The 20,237-nt window shown below is 43.6% G+C and overlaps 1 long non-coding RNA gene across 1 annotated transcript in view; it reads right to left on the reverse strand.

Annotated features, from left to right (window-relative positions):
- LOC143283424 (uncharacterized) overlaps positions 1 to 20,237 on the reverse strand; it is a 111,941-nt gene that overhangs the window by 57,272 nt on the left and 34,432 nt on the right. Inside the window, exon 2 of the long non-coding RNA XR_013055402.1 lies at positions 19,742 to 19,833. This is a non-coding gene — a long non-coding RNA (uncharacterized LOC143283424). The remainder of the gene's footprint in view (positions 1 to 19,741; positions 19,834 to 20,237) is intronic.

Here is a 20,237-nt window from a genome sequence, read left to right on the forward strand (position 1 = left end):
TCTTTTCTTTTTATATCTATTTTTATATCTTCTTTTTATATCTATTTTATACTCTCTGCATTGCCCTGTGTCTTGCAAACCTTCAGGTACCGTGTCAGTAATGTAGTCCATTCTGTTCTATACGATACTGTTCTACCCGGCGTACACCAGTCACAACCAAAATCGGTCCTGCGTCCTACACCCCCTTGCTTCCAACCTCACCTGCAAATCCTCCCCACCCCCCACTTGCCCCCCAATTACCAGCACCGCTCCCCTCTCCCCCAAATGCATCCTTCACACACACACACACACACACACACACACACACACACACACACACACACAGAGTCAACCCGCCATTGTAGCCATCAAAAGAGTATGGCAATCAGTCAAGCCGTTACTGCTGCACTGGTAGGCGTGACGGATGGCGGTCCATAGCTGGGCACAATGGGACCCTGCGGTCTGCCACACTTGACCTGCTTACACACCTTGCTTATACCTCAGGTGTTTGCTACCATTGATTGGCATACATACCTTAATTACTTCTCAAAGGCCTGCCACAACTGATATCCATCCATCCATCTATCTATCTCATATATATATATATATATATATATATATATATATATATATATATATATAGAAAGAGAGAGAGAGAGGTAGACAGATAGATACAGATATAGATATAGATATATATACACTCGCGAGTGACAACGTTTCAAGGTTTTTCGTCGTTGTTACAACATTTTTGTGTCAGACTTACCATTCTGCTGAATACCATTCTTTATACAGCATTGTTCAAACACATGCGCATTGGAATCTTCAAACACACAGACACACACACACACACACACACACACACACACACACACACACACACACACACACATGCGCGCACAGATGCACTCTCTAAGGCACTGCACCTGTAATGTAGGAAACTCACGAACGCTGCTGAGTAATGGAAAAAAGAAAACGTGTAAGGATTCCAGTATAACCCCCACGCTAAACGCTCCATCAAACGGAAGTGATAAGAAATCTGCCACAGCGGTTCTGGGCCTTCTCAGGTGGTGATTGTGCTGGCCATGCATGTCATACCTCGGTGCCCGGCGGGCATGGCTGGCGCCTAAATCATAGTGAGGAGGAGATAAGGTTTTGCCTGTGATCTTCCCGAGCTTTGAATGTGCTGGTCTGCTTCTCTGATGTGTGTGCGTCCTTTTGCCCTGTTCCCCACAGTGCTGTGGCTCTTTATTGCCCACCCCCACCCCCGTGTGTGTATGTATATGTATATATATATATGTATATATATAATATATATATATATGTGTGTGTGTGTGTGTGTGTGTGTGTGTGTGTGTGGATCACTACCTGGATGAACACGCTCATCTGTCTATTGTGTGTTTTCAAAAAGATCTAAAATTTACATTCGTAGTTTTCGAACACACCCTACCCATCACAAATAAGGCTTCAGAACTAGAAAGTCAAAGCCACGCTCAAGTAGTCTTTTTTTTCTTTTTTTTTTTTCTTTTTTCTTTTTTTTTTTGTAACTCAATGCCACGCACAAGAAGGTTCTAATTTTTTTTTTTTATAATAATGTTATTCAAGTTTAACATTTAATACATACAGACGGACATACAAAACCAACATCTGGAATCAACAATATTTGCCACTGTGCACCACCTAAACTGCAAATCAGGAAAATGACACAACACTGTCTTCATACCGAGAAAAAAAACAAAAACAAAAACGTCACATGCACAGTTAAAAACAAGTAAGTAAATGAAAGGGGAAAAAATAAATAAAAGAACAAACGTTACATTCGTGGTTGTCTCTACTCCTCCTCGTTGCCTTCAATCATTTTTATGTATGGGTACCATTTTCTAGAAAATGCTATGGACATCATTTCCATCGAGTGTATATATTTTTCGGTTTTATATATGTTTCTTAGGTCTGTTAGGAAGTACTTTATACATGGTTTGATTTTATTTATTCTGCATTTATAAATGAAATGTTTCGCCACTAGAATGATATAGTCAAATATTTCACCTGTTTTTGTAACATCATCATTTCCAAATAATACTAACTCTATATTAAACTTTGCATTTGTACAATTTTCACACTTTTCCTTCAAGACATTCTCTAAGTCCCCCCAAAAGAGCTGAGTAAATGTACAGTGCCATAAGTAGTGTTGAATTGTGTCTATTTCATTTTTACAGAAGTTGCACATGTCGCTATTTGTTATTCCCATTTTTTTAGTATTTTGTTTGTAACCAATATACCATGACATATTCTAATCTGGAACCATTTCAATCTTACTTCTTTTATGTTTTTCACTTGTTTCATAGTGGTATCCCAATTTATTGCAATGTCTAGTTTTTGCTCCCACTTGATAAAAGAATTTATATTGTATAGAAAAACTGGTTCAAGTAGTATATCATAATAAATTTTAGATCCTTTTTTAACATTAGCTATTATCTGCAGTGCTTTTGGTTCTTTATTGCAAGTTTTGTCTGTGATAGTAATATTGTTTGTGCGCAAATAACTTTTAATGGAACGTATAAATCCCATATACAGTAAATAATGAACTTTAACCTCATATTTTCTGTGAAATCTTTATGACTAAGGAAGCACCCATTTTCATCTACAATATCTCTAACCAGAAAAATACCTTTTCTTGTCCAATTTTTTAAATAAACTGTCTTATTACCGACTTTAAATTTGTCGTTATGAAAAAGTGGTTCTACGAGTGCCTCTTGTGCTTCTTTTAACCTAACATGTTTTGTAAAATTCTCATATGCCCAATATACATCTTTCCAGAAACTATTACATTCAGTGTTTACAAATTTTCTTGGTCCGTACAGATCCAGGGAGTTGATTTCTGGGGATTTGACTAAGAGTATTTTTTTCCACTTTGCTGTTCCTGTGTGTAATTTCCTAATCCATGATATTTTTAGAGCCTCTATGTACTTTTGTATATTTGGAATACCCAAACCTCCATTTCCAACATTATGTACTGTATGTATTCTTTTAATCTTGTCTGTTTTGCCATCCCATATAAATTCATAGCACAGTTTCTGTAGTTGATTTATCTCTTTGTCCGGGGAATTGGGAAGAAGAATCCACAAGTAAATGAGTTTTGAAAGTATAAGTGATTTTAAAATAGCAATTTTACCAAGGGGTGTACATATACGTTTTGACCAAATCTTGAAAAGCCTCTTAGCTTCTATCAATTTGTCTTTTGCATTCACTTCAGTTATTTTTGATAGATCTTCTGTGAACCAAATGCCTAAAAGTTTATATTTGGGGGGGTTCCATTTCATTTTCTTTTCTAGTAGATACCGGCGTTTTGAGTTCTTCATTCTTCCTAACCAGACATTTAATGTTTTATCATAGTTAATTTTTAGCCCTGAAAATTCTTCAAATCCCTCTAGTGTTTCAAACAACTTTTCATACGATTCTTTATCTCCTCCTAATGTGAATGTTGTATCATCAGCAAACTGACTAATTTTAAAAATGGTATCTAATAAATTTATGCCTTTAATTTCTTCATCTTCCCTAATCTTGCACGCCAGGATTTCTGAGCATAATACAAACAGATAGGGTGAAATTGGATCTCCCTGGCGGCATCCTCTTTGTATTTTCAAGCCTTTGGATACTTTACCGTTCACAATGACATATGATTTTATATCCTTGTAAAAGATGTGAATCCATTTACATAAATCTAGGCCAAATCCATAGGCTTTTAATACAGTGTTCATATATGACCAATTTAATGAGTCGAATGCTTTTTCGAAATCTATTGATACTAACAAGCCTGGACGATGTTCAATTTCTAAATAATGCATAATGTCATACAGGGTTCTTATGTTATCGCCAATATATTTACCTGGAATAAAACCTGTCTGATCTTCGTGTATTAACTTTGGTAAAACTTTCTTGATTCTATTAGCTATGCATGCAGATCCTATCTTATAAGCTACGTTTAGCAACGAAATAGGTCTCCAGTTCTGTAAATATTCTCTTGGCTTATCTCCCTTTGGTAAACATGTAATTATCCCTTCTTTTTGTGTGACTGAGAGTTCTCCCTTTTTAAAACCTTCATTCAGTGATCTAACTACAAAGTCCCCTATGTCTTTCCAGAAAAATTTATAGAAGTTTACAGTCATTCCATCTGTGCCTGGACTCTTATCGTTTTGCATTCTTCTTAGTGTTTCTGTGGCTTCCTGTTTGTTATAAGTCCTTCTAATTGCTCTGATTCAAATTCATCCAGACTGGGCAAACTTTTAATGTAACTGCTAATGTCTATGTCTTTTACTTCCTGTTCTCTGTATAGGTCTTCATAATAAAGTCTCGTCGCCTCTAAGATCTCGTCTGTTTCCGTCAAAATATTACCTGGAGATGTAACTAATTTCAACATTTGTTTGCTTACAAAATGTCTTTTTTCAAGATTACAAAAATATTTAGTCATCTTTTCACCCTGAGATGCCCACGTTGCTTTTGACCTTAATGCGATCCCTTCCAATTTTATTTTTCGTAGCTGTACTAGTAGTTCTTTTTTCTCCTGCAATTCTCTAGCTAAACTATGTGTATCTATTACTTTATCGATTCGCTGTATTTCTTTTTCTAGTGTTTCCTCCTTTTCTATAAGCTGTCTTTTCTTTCTTATACCAAAAGATATTGTTTTAGTTCTTATCTCCATTAATAATACATCCAAATAGAGTTGATCGCTTATGGTTAACTGAATTTCATTATTAGGTATCTTGCCTAAGTTTTCTCTTGCATACGGTAACACTGCATATTGGTCCTTTACTTTTTCTATTGTTTCTTTCACTAACTCTACATAATCGTTGTCCCTAAGTAAAGTTGAATTAAATTTCCAAAATGTTTTTCTTCTGGGTTCTGTGTTAAATTGTAGATCAACTGTAATTAAAGAATGGTCACTTCTGTAACCATAAGTGATATCTGCATCCTTAACGTTCGTGATCAAATTGTCAGACAATAAAAAGAAATCAAGACGGCTTTGTTGTAAGGGGGTTGGTCTCCTCCAGGTGTATCTTAAAACCTCATTATTTAATTCTCTCCATATATCTACTAACTGTAAGTCATCCATCATCTTTATTACTGTTTCTTGTGCTGCCATATTGTTTACGTGTTTATAGTTGTAATAGTCTAAGCTAGGATTAATAACTAAGTTCCAATCGCCTCCTATTATTACATTCTGAATAGCTTGTTCTTCAATTTTTGTCCGAATCTCTTCAAAAAATATAGGGTCATCTCTGTTAGGTCCATACACATTGACCAAAAGAATTTCCATGTTAGATATTTTTAAAAGCAGAAATATGTAATTACCCTGAATGTCTATAATCGTTTTTTGTATTTGAAACTCAAAGTTATTATTTAACAGAATAGCTACCCCTCGTGATCTAGAATTATTCGACGAAAAAACACATTCATAACCCCATTCTGCCCTGATCTGTCTGTCCATCTTCTTAGTAAAATGTGTGTCTTGTAAAAAGTATACCGAATATTGCTTTTGTCTTAAATACTGTAAGACGTCTTTCCTTTTCTGAAAATTTCCCAACCCCTGACAGTTTAGAGATGATATCTTAAGGTTATGCATTGACAAGTGGTATTTTTGGTCTGTATACATCGCACCCCCTTTCTTCCAGAGAATCACTGTGATTTCCATCCATCACATATTCTTCTGTTAAACAAACATAGAAATAGAGAATGTGTATACTAAAATCAATTAACTGAGCAAAAGGAAACAAAAAATATTCATCCATTCGTGAGAAGCAGAGACCGAGATAGAAAAGTAAATTACATACAGACAAGTAACAATTATTGACAAAAGAAAATGACACCATAGTACAAAAATATTTTTTTAAATGACAATTTGACTAGCGCAAGCGAGCGATGGGCGCAAAAACAACCAAAAAAAAATAACGACACAATGTACAGTAAGAGTAATACAAAGGGGCATAGCATCAACATTTACACCCCATCACTGTCGCCCATAACCTAGCTGACTGCACAGGGCCAAAACCGGGCTGAGAGTGACATTGTTTTTGATTCCGTGGAATCCGAACAGTACAGAAAAATATTTTTAAAAAGTTTACTAGTATACTCATATTCCTGCACGAAGGTTTAGGATTTTTTCCCGTCAATTGTTCACCATCGAGTACAAAAAAAAGAAAAAAGACTGGATCTTGTGATGCACACACACACATATAAAGCCAAGAATACAGAAAAAAAGAGAAAAAAAAGGCATGCATATCCACCAAACACCAGCATCCAAGTTTTAATGTAGGAAAGGTACTGGTGATGGAAGAGGAGACATGTCCACAACCCCTCTATCGCGGTTTTCTATTTTCTTTTTTTCCCCCTTTCTCTCCCCTCACTCTCCCTCTCCACTGTGTGTGTGTGTGTGCGTGTGCGTGTGTGTGTGTTTGTGATCTTTTTTCCTCCGCTTCATAACCCAAATCATCAATGAGGTGGTGGGGGTGAGGGTATCTAACGACAAAAAACAGCAATAAACACACAAAAAACAACAACAACAACAACAACAAAAGAAGAAAAAAACCCAAAGAGAGAGACTCTCCTCTGAATGCCCTGCTTAATTGAATGTTTATTTGAAGGCTTGTGCCACATAATTTGGAAAGTCACATCAGCATGGACAACCAAATTGCACTGGTTGACATAGAGAAAATATTACATTAAGCCAAAAACTTTTTCACTACTGTAATCACCACAGCTGCATTTTAAATACATTAATAATACTTACATTCTCACTTGCTAAATTTCTATTAGACGTAAAAAAAAAAAAATTTTAAAGAAAAAAGTAACAGATGAATGAATAAATAGATTTCCACACCAAATTTCACATCACAAAGTACAATTTGCGACAACTCCGTGTACATGATGCTAGAGTGAACAATTGCAAGCTACAGTAATGGTAACCCGAAAACATTCGTGGTACTTCACATGTTTTTCTTTTCCCTTTTCCTCTCTCGTTTTTTGCATGCACACCACGGAGTGTTCGTTCCTTGTGAACTCACCATTCAGAAGGGGAAAACAAAGTGTTCACCAAAGTGCAAAGCTACTTCTTTCTCCTTTTCTTCTCCTTGCTTGTGTAGCTCGCATACGTTTCTCTCCCCCCCCTCTCTCTCCCCCTTCCTCTGTGTGTGTGTGTGTGTGTGTGTGTGGGTGGTGTGGTGTGGTGTGGTGTGGTGTGGTGTGGGGTGTGTGTGTGTGTGTGTGTGTGTGTGTGTGTGTGGGTGGGTGTGTTTGTGCGCGTGTATGTGTTAGTCACGAACTGTCCGCTCATTGTGAACTCTCATCTTGTCAGTGCTAAGCTCATCTAACTGCAATCGCAAAATTTTCACGTTTTTTTTCCCCTTCCCATTTCCTTCTCCCTCCCTCTCCCCCCTCCCTCACCCCGCTCTCCAACGCCCGATGTGCACACTCACGTGCATATACGTGTACGTGCGCGCGCGTGCGCGCGTGCGTGTGTGTGTGTATGTATGTTTGCCTGTGAGTGTGTCCGTGTGATGGGTTAAGGGGATAATAATAATAATAATAATAATAATAATAATAACAAAAAAATAAAACAAAAACCTGATAAACATACATTCAGATGAATCGTACGTCATGGCTACACAATGGTAACATTATGGAAATATGAAACCAAACATATAATCTAATAACACTGTATCAAATCAGCAAACCATTTCGTTTATCATAAGATTTGCCTTTGTACCTCATTTATTGAGCATGTCGTGTTGGGTGATTGTTTGTGAGTATCTATGGTTGCAAGGGGCTATAATAAGGAACAAAAACAAAGACATATACACATCTCCAGTGTTACTCAAATGCATACGTCATAACAATACCATGGCAATATCATGGCATTATGAGAACATTCAAATATTTCAACAGGATTGCATCAAATGGCATAATCATCTTTTGCATCTCAAGTTTTTCTTTTTCCTCGTGCACATTGAGTGTATCGTATCCGGTGGTGTGTGTATGTGTGTGCGTGTGCGCGTGTGATCGTGCGTGTGTGTGTATGTATGTTTGCCTGCGAGTGTATCCGTGTGATGGGTTAAGGGGAAAATAATAATAATAATAACAAAAAATTAAACAAACAAACAAAAACCTGATATGCATGCATTCAGATAAAGGCATACATCATAACAATACCATGGCAATATCATGGCACTATGAGAACATTCAAATATTTCAACAGGATTGCATCAAATGGCATAATCATCATTTGCATCTCAAGTTTGTCTTTGTACCTCGTGCACAATGAGTGTGTCGTATCCGGTGGTGTGTGTATGTGTGTGCGTGTGCGCGTGTGAGTGAGTGTGTGTGTGTATGCGTTTGTGTTTTGAGTGTGTCTGTGCCTGTGGTGCGTTTAGAAAAAAACAACAAAAAACCCACAAAACAAAACAAAGACAAAAAAAGTTCCTTGCTCAAATATATACATCATAATAACACAATAGTAAAATCATGGTAATATAAAACCAAAAATATACAACAACACCGTGTCAAATCAGATAATCAAATCAGACCACACGTAAGAGAAAGTGAGTGATTGTGCATGTACGTGTATGAGTGCGTGTCATATGAGTGCGTGCGTGCGTGCGTGCGTGTGTGTGTGTGTATCCGCACACGCGAATGCCACTGGTGTACATGTTGACATGATATGACTTAAAAATAGGATGCTATTCAATGTTACATGTCAGCATAACTTCGGCAATATCGGGTCAATGTGTTGGCCATTATAAACTTACATCCAGTCTGATGGTCATCCTCTTGCAAGTAAACAACAGGAGAATTTCAACCATCCAATTGTTTCCCACATTTTAAGATATTCAACATAGTTTACATAGTTTACAAATTGGTGAACAGCAAGCAGTATTTCCTTTTTGTTTTCATTTTCAATTGAATATCTGTCTTAACATGTATCTTCTATGTGTTTGAATATGTATGTTGTGCATATAGCACTGAGTGTGAGTTCGTGTACAAGTGTGTGCGTGTGTCTGCATGTCTGTGTGTGTTTGTGTGTGTGTGTGTGTGTGTGTGTGTGTGTGTAAGTGCGTACATGCATATTCTCATTTGCATGTGTGTGTATTGATGTTTGTTTATGTTTTTGTTTTGTTTTTTATCATTTTTTCTAGCATACAAATGTCAGTGTTTTATGCGCCAAAAATGTTAACAGTCGCTATAAAACGAATCTAAAAACAAGATAAAAAATAAAAAGTAAATTAACAAATAAATAATATAAAAAATGGTATAATTAATAATAATATTAAATGACTATTTTTTGTTCAATCTGCAATTTTCGAACATCTTTCTCGAACGGGATTTTCATTCCTTTCAGCTCATTTTCAAAACAAAACCTTCATTTGGATTACTGTACGGATTAAATATTTGCAGAGTGTAAGGTTGTCTATCTGTTTTTCTTACACATACCTAAATGAGAGCGAGGGGAGAGAGAGAGAGAGAGAGAGAGAGAGAGAGAGAGAGGCAATGATATTTACCGTCACTACTAAAACCCGAATAAGGTGATTCCAATTGAAACTAACAGGCAGAAAATACATCTGACCTTAATATAGGTAACCCCACCACTTCGCCTTGCTCCCGCCCGCCCCCTCTCTTCCTCAGCGCAGTTAATGTGCTCACATTTTGTAATTCATGAAATGTTGCACATTTCTGCAGCAGCCAACAGCAGTTAATACCTGATATGATTATGACTATTTCACCTTCCCTTACACTCACACGCCTCACACCCATCCGCGCACCCCTTTCTATTTCAACATACAGATTCTAGTTACGGCATTTCTTTTCTGAAAAGCACATCAATGTCCGTACTGGTGTCAACTTTCAAAGTTTTTCCATTTTTCAGTTTCACCAAGATTTTGCCGTTGGACGACCAAGCGGCCATAGTCGCGGAGTGAGAACTGACCTTTTTTAGAAGTCTGTAGTTGGTCTGGGTGAGGTCCTCCCCTACAGTGATGCCTGTCTGCTTCAACTTGCGGCGGGCTGTCAGCAGAAGGTTCTATTTTTTGTTTTTTTTGTTTTTTTTAACAGACGAGTGTGATGATTTATCCACTGTGAATTTGGACCAAGATCTCACTCCCAGTCAGCAGATTGAGTCAATCACAAGATTGTTCTGATGGTTAGCGCAGGCGCGCGCGCACCCTCCCCCCTCCCCCCCCCCCCCCCCCCACACACACACACTCCCCCATAATATTACGTAAAATGGGAAGACGTTAAACTGACGACACACACAGCGACAAACAGAAACAGAGACAGGGAGACACAGACAACAATGACAGAGACAGAGACAGGGAGACACAGACCGAGACACAGACAACAATGACAGGGACAGGGAGACACAGACCGAGACACAGACAATAATGACAGAGACAGGGAGACACAGACCGAGACACAGACAACAATGACAGAGACAGGGAGACACAGACAATAATGACAGAGACAGGGAGACACAGACCGAGACACAGACAATAATGACAGAGACAGAGACAGGGAGACACAGACAACAATGACAGAGACAGGGGGACACAGACCGAGACACAGACAACAATGACAGAGACAAGGGGACACAGACCGAGACACAGACAACAATGACAGAGACAGGGGGACACAGACCGAGACACAGACAACAATGACAGAGACAGGGGGACACAGACCGAGACACAGGCAACAATGACAGAGACAGGGAGACACAGACAATAATGACAGAGACAGGGAGACACAGACCGAGACACAGACAACAATGACAGAGACAGGGAGACACAGACAACAATGACAGAGACAGGGGGACACAGACAACAATGACAGAGACAGGGAGACACAGACCGAGACACAGGCAACAATGACAGAGACAGGGAGACACAGACAATAATGACAGAGACAGGGAGACACAGACCGAGACACAGACAATAATGACAGAGACAGGGAGACACAGACAATAATGACAGAGACAGGGAGACACAGACCGAGACACAGACAATAATGACAGAGACAGGGAGACACAGACCGAGACACAGGCAACAATGACAGAGACAGGGGGACACAGACAATAATGACAGAGACAGGGGGACACAGACCGAGACACAGACAACAATGACAGAGACAGGGAGACACAGACAACAATGGCAGAGGCAGGGGGAAACAGACAAAAATGACAGAGACAGGGGGACACAGACCGAGACACAGACAACAATGACAGAGACAGGGGGACACAGACAATAATGACAGAGACAGGGAGACACAGACAACAATGACAGAGACAGGGAGACACAGACCGAGGCACAGACAACAATGACAGAGACAGGGGGAAACAGACAACAATGACAGAGACATGGAGACACAGACAATAATGACAGAGACAGGGAGACACAGACAATAATGACAGAGACAGGGAGACACAGACCGAGGCACAGACAACAATGACAGAGACAGGGGGATGCAGACAACAATGACAGAGACAGGGAGACACAGACAACAATGACAGAGACAGAGACAGGGAGACACAGACAACAATGACAGAGACAGGGAGACAGACCGAGGCACAGACAACAATGACAGAGACAGGGGGAAACAGACAACAATGACAGAGACAGGGGGAAACAGACAACAATGACAGAGACAGGGGGAAGCAGACAACAATGACAGACAGGGAGACACAGACAACAATTACAGAGACAGAGACAGGGAGACACAGACAACAATGACAGAGACAGGGAGACACAGACAACAATGACAGAGACAGGGAGACACAGACAATAATGACAGAGACAGGGAGACACAGACCGAGGCACAGACAACAATGACAGAGACAGGGGGACACAGACAATAATGACAGAGACAGGGAGACACAGACAATAATGACAGACAGGGAGACACAAACAATTACAGAGACAGAGACAGGGAGACACAGACCGAGGCACAGACAACAATGACAGACAGGGAGACACAGACAATAATGACAGAGACAGGAGGACACAAAAAATTACAGATACAGAGACAGGGAGACACAGACCGAGGCACAGACAACAATGACAGAGAGGGAGACACAGACAACAGTGACAGAGACAGGGAGACACAGACAACAATGACAGAGACAGAGACAGGGAGACACAGACAACAATGACAGAGACAGAGACAGGGAGACACAGACCGAGACACAGACAACAATGACAGAGACAGGGAGACACAGACAACAGTGACAGAGACAGGGAGACACAGACCGAGACACAGACAACAATGACAGAGACAGGGAGACACAGACCGAGACACAGACAACAATGACAGACAGGGAGACACAGACAATAATGACAGAGACAGAGACAGGGGGACACAGACAACAATGACAGAGACAGGGGGACACAGACAACAATGACAGAGACAGGGAGACACAAACAATTACAGAGACAGAGACAGGGAGACACAGACCGAGACACAGACAACAATGACAGAGACAGGGGAACACAGACAACAATGACAGAGACAGGGAGACACAGACAACAATTACAGAGACAGAGACAGGGAGACACAGACAACAGTGACAGAGACAGGGAGACACAGACCGAGACACAGACAACAGTGACAGAGACAGGGAGACACAGACAACAGTGGCAGAGACAGAGACAGGAAGACACAGACCGAGACACAGACAACAATGACAGAGACAGGGAGACACAGACAATAATGACAGAGACAGGGGGACACAAACAATTACAGAGACAGAGACAGGGAGACACAGACCGAGGCACAGACAACAATGACAGACAGGGAGACACAGACAACAATGACAGAGACAGGGACAGGGAGACACAGACAACAATGACAGAGACAGAGACAGGGAGACACAGACCGAGACACAGACAACAATGACAGAGACAGGGAGACACAAACAATTACAGACAGAGACAGGGAGACAAAGACCGAGACACAGGCAACAATGACAGAGACAGGCGGACACAGACAACAATTACAGAGACAGAGAGACACAGACCGAGACACAGACAACAATGACAGAGACAGGGAGACACAGACAATAATGACAGAGACAGGGGGACACAAACAATTACAGAGACAGAGACAGGGAGACACAGACCGAGGCACAGACAACAATGACAGACAGGGAGACACAGACAATAATGACAGAGACAGAGAGACACAGACAACAATGACAGAGACAGGGAGACACAGACAACAGTGACAGAGACAGGGAGACACAGACCGAGACACAGACAACAATGACAGAGACAGGGAGACACAGACAACAGTGACAGAGACAGAGACAGGGAGACACAGACCGAGACACAGACAACAATGACAGAGACAGAGACAGGGAGACACAGACAACAATGACAGAGACAGAGACAGGAAGACAAAGACCGAGACACAGACAACAGAGACAGAGACAGGGAGACACAGACAACAATGACAGAGACAGGGAGACACAGACAACAGTGACAGAGACAGGGAGACACAGACAACAGTGACAGAGACAGAGACAGGGAGACACAGACAACAATGACAGAGACAGAGACAGGGAGACACAGACAACAGTGACAGAGACAGAGACAGCCCATCCCCTGACGGCAGCCACACGATCACCCAGTGATGCCCAACACCCCGGATTCAACGGACAGACCTTTCCCTCCCTCCAGGAGTGATTACACAACGTGCACCAGTCCCCAAGGAACGTCATCACAGGACCCCGAGGGACCTCACAAACCACACTGGTTTGAAAGGGGAGCATGTCTATGTTCCCTCAGCTCTATGTTCCCTCAACTCTATGTTCCCTCAAGTCAAGTTACATGCTATGTCATGTCATGTCATAATGCCATGTCATATCATGCCATGTGCCATGACATATGCCATGCCATATTACATGACGTAAATATCTCTTGACTTGAGGGAACATAGAGCTGAGGGAACATAGAGCTAATTCTCCTAACAAACCGCTCTATGTTCCCTCAGCTCTATGTTCCCTCAATTCAAGTTACATGATGACCAGAGGTCAACTAATGGTCAGAGTGACCAGTGGTCAAGCAATGGTCAGTGTGAGTGTTCAAGCAATGGTCAGAATGATCATTGGTCAAGCAATGGTAGGAGTGACCAGTGGTCAAGCAATGGTTAAACTGATCAGTGGTCAAGCGTGAATTTATAATGAAAATGACGTGTGAGAGAGAGAGAGAGAGAGAGAGAGAGAGAGAGAGAGAGAGAGAAGCAAACGGATGGACAGACATACATACAGAAATACAGGCAGGAAAAAAAGACAAATAGAGGAGTATGCGGAATCCAATTACACGCAGTGAGACATAACTACAATGTCACGCAAGTCTTGCTTACCACTGGTCACTTTGACATGACATGACATGACATGTTACTTGACTTGAGGGAACATAGAGCCGAGGGAACATAGAGCTGAGGGAACATAGAGCTGACCCCGTTTGAAAGACAGCGAGGAATCGTCTGTTCGCACACAAATAGTAAAAAGTGGTAACTCTCTCCATTCACAATGCACACAACTTCGGGTCAGTGCTGCTTACGCTACCGATCAGTTAGCACACAGGTAAATAAAAGGTACATTGGAACAAACCCAGACACTTCCTCTAGATGTTCGCCACACAACTGCCATTTCAGGCTTCAGGCGATCAGAGGGATCGATGTCCCAGCCCATTCAATTTGGATCTTTCAATTATGTCATTTTTTTGTTGTCGGATTTTGCTGCATTCTTTGCTGTGTTGCTCATTTGGGGTGACACACTTTGCTTCTGCATATCACATGTCGATATTTCATTCAAACCATAATTACCGCTGCTGGCGGTAGTTGTGATGGTGGTGGTGGTGGCGCTAGTGATGGTGGTGGTGTTGTCATTGTGATTTTTATCACCATCACAGTCACTATCGTGGTGTCTTTTCGACCCCAAATGATGGTTTAAACGGTATCTCACTTGGAACATGTCACGGTACGACACAGTTCTAGATGAACAGGACAATAAGGAAATCTGACGCAAAGTCCTGTCCTGGTGCATGTACACACTAAATACATGACGGATATCATCACACATAGAGCTCTGTAACTGACAGACGCGAATTTCAACCAAACTGAAGTAAAAAAATAAATAAATAAATAAAAAAATGAAAGGGTGAAAAAAGTTTTTAAATGAACCTGTGGTGGAGAGAAAACCTAGCAGAGAAGGAGGAGGATTAGGAGGGAAGGGGAAGGAGAAACAAGGGGAGGGACGGAAGGAGAAACAAGGGAAGGGGAAGGAGAAACAAGGGGAAGGAGAAACAAGGGAAGGGGAAGGAGAAACAAGGGAAGGGGAAGGAGGAACAAGGGGAAGGAGAACAAGGGGAAGGAGAAACAAGGGAAGGGGAAGGAGAAACAAGGGGAAGGAGAAACAAGGGGAAGGAGGAACAAGGGAAGGGGAAGGAGAAACAAGGGAAGGGGAAGGAGAAACAAGGGAAGGGGAAGGAGAAACAAGGGAAGGAGAAACAAGGGGAAGGAGGAACAAGGGAAGGGGAAGAGAAACAAGGAAGGGGAAGGAGAAACAAGGGAAGGGGAAGGAGAAACAAGGGAAGGGGAAGGAGAAACAAGGGAAGGGGAAGGAGAAACAAGGGAAGGGGAAGGAGAAACAAGGGGAAGGAGAAACAAGGGAAGGAGAAACAAGGGAAGGGGAAGGAGAAACAAGGGAAGGGGAAGGAGAAACAAGGGGAAGGACAAACAAGGGAAAGGAGAAACAAGGGAAGGGAAGGAGAGAAACAAGAAGGGGAAGGAGAAACAAGGGAAGGGAAGGAGAAACAAGGGAAGGGGAAGGAGAAACAAGGGAAGGGGAAGGAGAAACAAGGGAAGGGGAAGGAGAAACAAGGGGAGGGACGGAAGGAGAAACAAGGGAAGGGGAAGGAGAAACAAGGCCAGAGCACAACAGGAAGACAGTCCCACCGACCTGACCGACAAAGCGGGGAAGGCCTACCATCCTGTCTGAGGGCCATCAGAACACTGTTTTACACACACACACACACACACACACACACACACCACACAACACACACACACACACACACACACACACACACACACACACCACACAACACACACACACACACACACACACACACACACACACACACACACACAAGTTTTCAGGTCTAATATCGCTAAATGTGAAAGACATTAAATCAAATTAACCCGAAATTATCTCATCAGTTGGACATAATATGAAAAAACAAGAGGCAAAGCCTTCAAGACTCACTTGTGCTTCGCGCTTTATCCAGTAAAGGAATCACGAGGAGATAAAAATGAGATTTAAAAAATCATTGAAAAGTGCTCTGTATTAAATATGATATACAAGATAAGCTTGGGAGAAAAAAAAAAAATAAAAAAGGGGCATGCAAGCGGGATCGAACCATGCATGCTCAGATGCTAGCAGACGAATCCCCAAGGCTGCGGCACATCTGACGTCAAATGACTAAATTTAAAACTTAAATCAATGTGCAGGTTTTCTTCTTCGTGCGATAAATAGATGTGATTGTCGTGGACGTAATAACGCCGTTTAAATCACGTTTTATGATATATCGATTTTTTTATTTTTTTTTCGACGGCAAAGGAGACGTTGCCATCTCTTTCAAGCACATCGCAACACATGGTAGATCTCTAGATCTGCACGAACCAGTCTACAAGGGGCTGAAAGAAAAAAATGATTAATTTTTTCTTTTATGTTCATTCCAGTTAATTCAATGTCCACTTTAGAATATTTATATGCAGTAAACACGTCGATGGTGTAGTTAGTATCACAGTAAGTGTTCTTTCCAGAATTTGTGTTTCTTTCCTTTTAATTGTGAACAAGAAACACGAGGTCATGTCACCTTCGAACACAGCCTACCTACTCGTCGGCCAAACTCAGTGGAAAGTGGTTTTTTGTTGTTGGTTTTTTGTTTTTTTATTTTTTTACAATTTTCGGATTTCGGAACACATCTCAACGAAATAAACCGTTAATGATTCGGAAATACGGCTTAATTCGGGAGTCTTACAACCTGTTATTGTTATGACTCTGAAGATTTTTTTTCATACTATGTTTAAGCCAATGTTGGTATTGGCAGACAAAGTATTTCCAGAGGAAATGGCAATGTTAAAGTTTACCACACACACACACACAACCGAACTCCAGGTTAAAACATAGACTCACATCTGTTTTCAACTGGAGTATATGAGTTCCTACTGAACTGCTATTCAAATGGTTTTAGTTTCGTCGTCATCGTCACAAGTTTTGCGAATATCCAAGGAATTAATCCATGTGCAGATCTGATTTGATTAATATTTAAAGCATATTGTTTTTCGTCCCTGAAACCAAAACCATTCCACTATTTTTTTTTCTGACCCGTGTCAGTCAGTCTGGAATTTGTAAAAGATGACAAAGTTAAGTAATCGTAACAACGTGAACACTACATTGAAACTCACTGTCCAAGTTTAGAGGAAAGAAATCACTCTGAAGAACTGTTCCTTACGTCGTGTAAAAAAAAAAAAAAAAAAAAAAAAAAAAAGCGGAAATAGACTACAGCCACGATGTGGACTTGAGCATGATTATACACACCATGTTTTTTCGTTCTAGGCTTACTTTCACCAACGCACGCGCACTGAGCTGTCTGATGGAGGAATTATAGATTGCTAGGTTCCTTGGGTACCACCATCAGTGTCAAATCTAAGATGATACGTCGCATGACGATCGCTCGGACCAAGGGAAGCACTCTAAATTCATCATCTGCACGGACGATACATGCTGTCTTGTGAGCCGAATGGTATTGTGACGAAATGCATCACCTCCGCTTTTCTCAACGTGCTATGTGTGATGTAACGTGGCGCTGATTATTAATTAACGGTCCTCGGTTCCCGCTTTTCACCGCCCACACCCAGACAGCACGGCACACCCCTCACACCCAGACAGCACGGCACACCCCTCACACCCAGACAGCACGGCACACCCCCCACACCCAGACAGCACGGCACACCCAAACAGCACGGCACACCCCTCACACCCAGACAGCACGGCACACCCCTCACACCCAGACAGCACGGCACACCCAGACAGCATGGCACACCCCTCACACCCAGACAGCACGGCACACCCCTCACACCCAGACAGCACGGCACACCCCCCACACCCAGACAGCACGGCACACCCCCCACACCCAGACAGCACGGCACACCCAGACAGCACGGCACCCCCCACACACCCAGACAGCACGGCACCCCCCACACACCCAGACAGCACGGCACCCCCCACACACCCAGACAGCACGGCACCCCCCTCACACCCAGACAGCACGGCACACCCCTCACACCCAGACAGCACGGCACACCCCCCACACCCAGACAGCACGGCACACCCCCCACACCCAGACAGCACGGCACACCCCACACACCCAGACAGCACGGCACACACCCCCACACCCAGACAGCACGGCACACCCAGACAGCACGGCACACCCCTCACACCCAGACAGCACGGCACACCCCTCACACCCAGACAGCACGGCACACCCCCCACACCCCTCACACCCAGACAGCACGGCACACCCCCCACACCCAGACAGCACGGCACACCCCCCACACCCAGACAGCACGGCACACCCCGCACACCCAGACAGCACGGCACACCCCGCACACCCCTCACACCCAGACAGCACGGCACCCCCCTCACACCCAGACAGCACGGCACCCCCCTCACACTCAGACAGCACGGCACATCCAGACAGCACGGCACACCCCTCACACCCAGACAGCACGGCACATCCAGACAGCACGGCACACCCCTCACACCCAGACAGCACGGCACATCCAGACAGCACGGCACACCCCTCACACCCAGACAGCACGGCACACCCCTCACACCCAGACAGCACGGCACACCCCCCACACCCAGACAGCACGGCACACCCCCCACACCCAGACAGCACGGCACACACCCCTCACACCCAGACAGCACGGCACACACCCCTCACACCCAGACAGCACGGCACACCCCCCACACCCAGACAGCACGGCACACCCCCCACACCCAGACAGCACGGCACCCCCCTCACACCCAGACAGCACGGCACACCCCTCACACCCAGACAGCACGGCACACCCCTCACACCCAGACAGGACGGCACACCCCTCACACCCAGACAGCACGGCACACCCCTCACACCCAGACAGCACGGCACACTCCTCACACCCAGACAGCACGGCACAGCACGGCACACCCCTCACACCCAGACAGCACGGCACACCCCCCACACCCAGACAGCACGGCACCCCCCCTCCACACCCAGACAGCACGGCACACCCCCCACACCCAGACAGCACGGCACACCCCTCACACCCAGACAGCACGGCACACCCCTCACACCCAGACAGCACGGCACACTCCTCACACCCAGACAGCACGGCACACCCCCCACACCCAGACAGCACGGCACCCCCCCTCCACACCCAGACAGCACGGCACACCCCCCACACCCAGACAGCACGGCACACCCCCCACACCCAGACAGCACGGCACACCCCTCACACCCAGACAGCACGGCACACCCCTCACACCCAGACAGCACGGCACACCCCTCACACCCAGACAGCACGGCACACCCCTCACACCCAGACAGCACGGCACACCCCGCACACCCCTCACACCCACACAGCACGGCACCCCCCCGCCCTCCCCTGTGGTACACACCTGACGGTTCCTTCCAGTCCCGTTGTCGTGGTGAGGGGGGCTGGAGACAGTCTGTAATCAGTCAGTCTGCCCGCCCGCCACTGGCACGTCTCCTGTATAACCAACAGAAAGAGGAGGACACAGCAATGTACTGGGGGTAGATCTCCGGTCCAGACTGAAAGCCGCTGGTAACGTTAATGTACAATCAATCAATCTCTCTCTCTCTCTCTCTCTCACACACACACACACACACACACACACACACACACACACACACACACACAAACCATTCTAACACAAATGAGTAGACTTTAAAGACACACAGCCCCATCCCACCTCTATCTCCGCCCACCCCACACATTTCATTTTATTGGCTACACTTCAACTGTTTAATTAATAGAAGACTTATCAACACTACACAAATCCGGAGTTTTTAATCAACAGAGAGCCAACTTTTGGTTCTGTTTCTGTGTCTTTGTTTCTTCTTCTCCTTCTGTCTGTCTGTCTGTCTGTCTGT

The sequence above is a fragment of the Babylonia areolata genome, chromosome 6 (assembly GCF_041734735.1).
Source record: "Babylonia areolata isolate BAREFJ2019XMU chromosome 6, ASM4173473v1, whole genome shotgun sequence".
Lineage (NCBI taxonomy): Eukaryota > Metazoa > Mollusca > Gastropoda > Neogastropoda > Buccinidae > Babylonia > Babylonia areolata.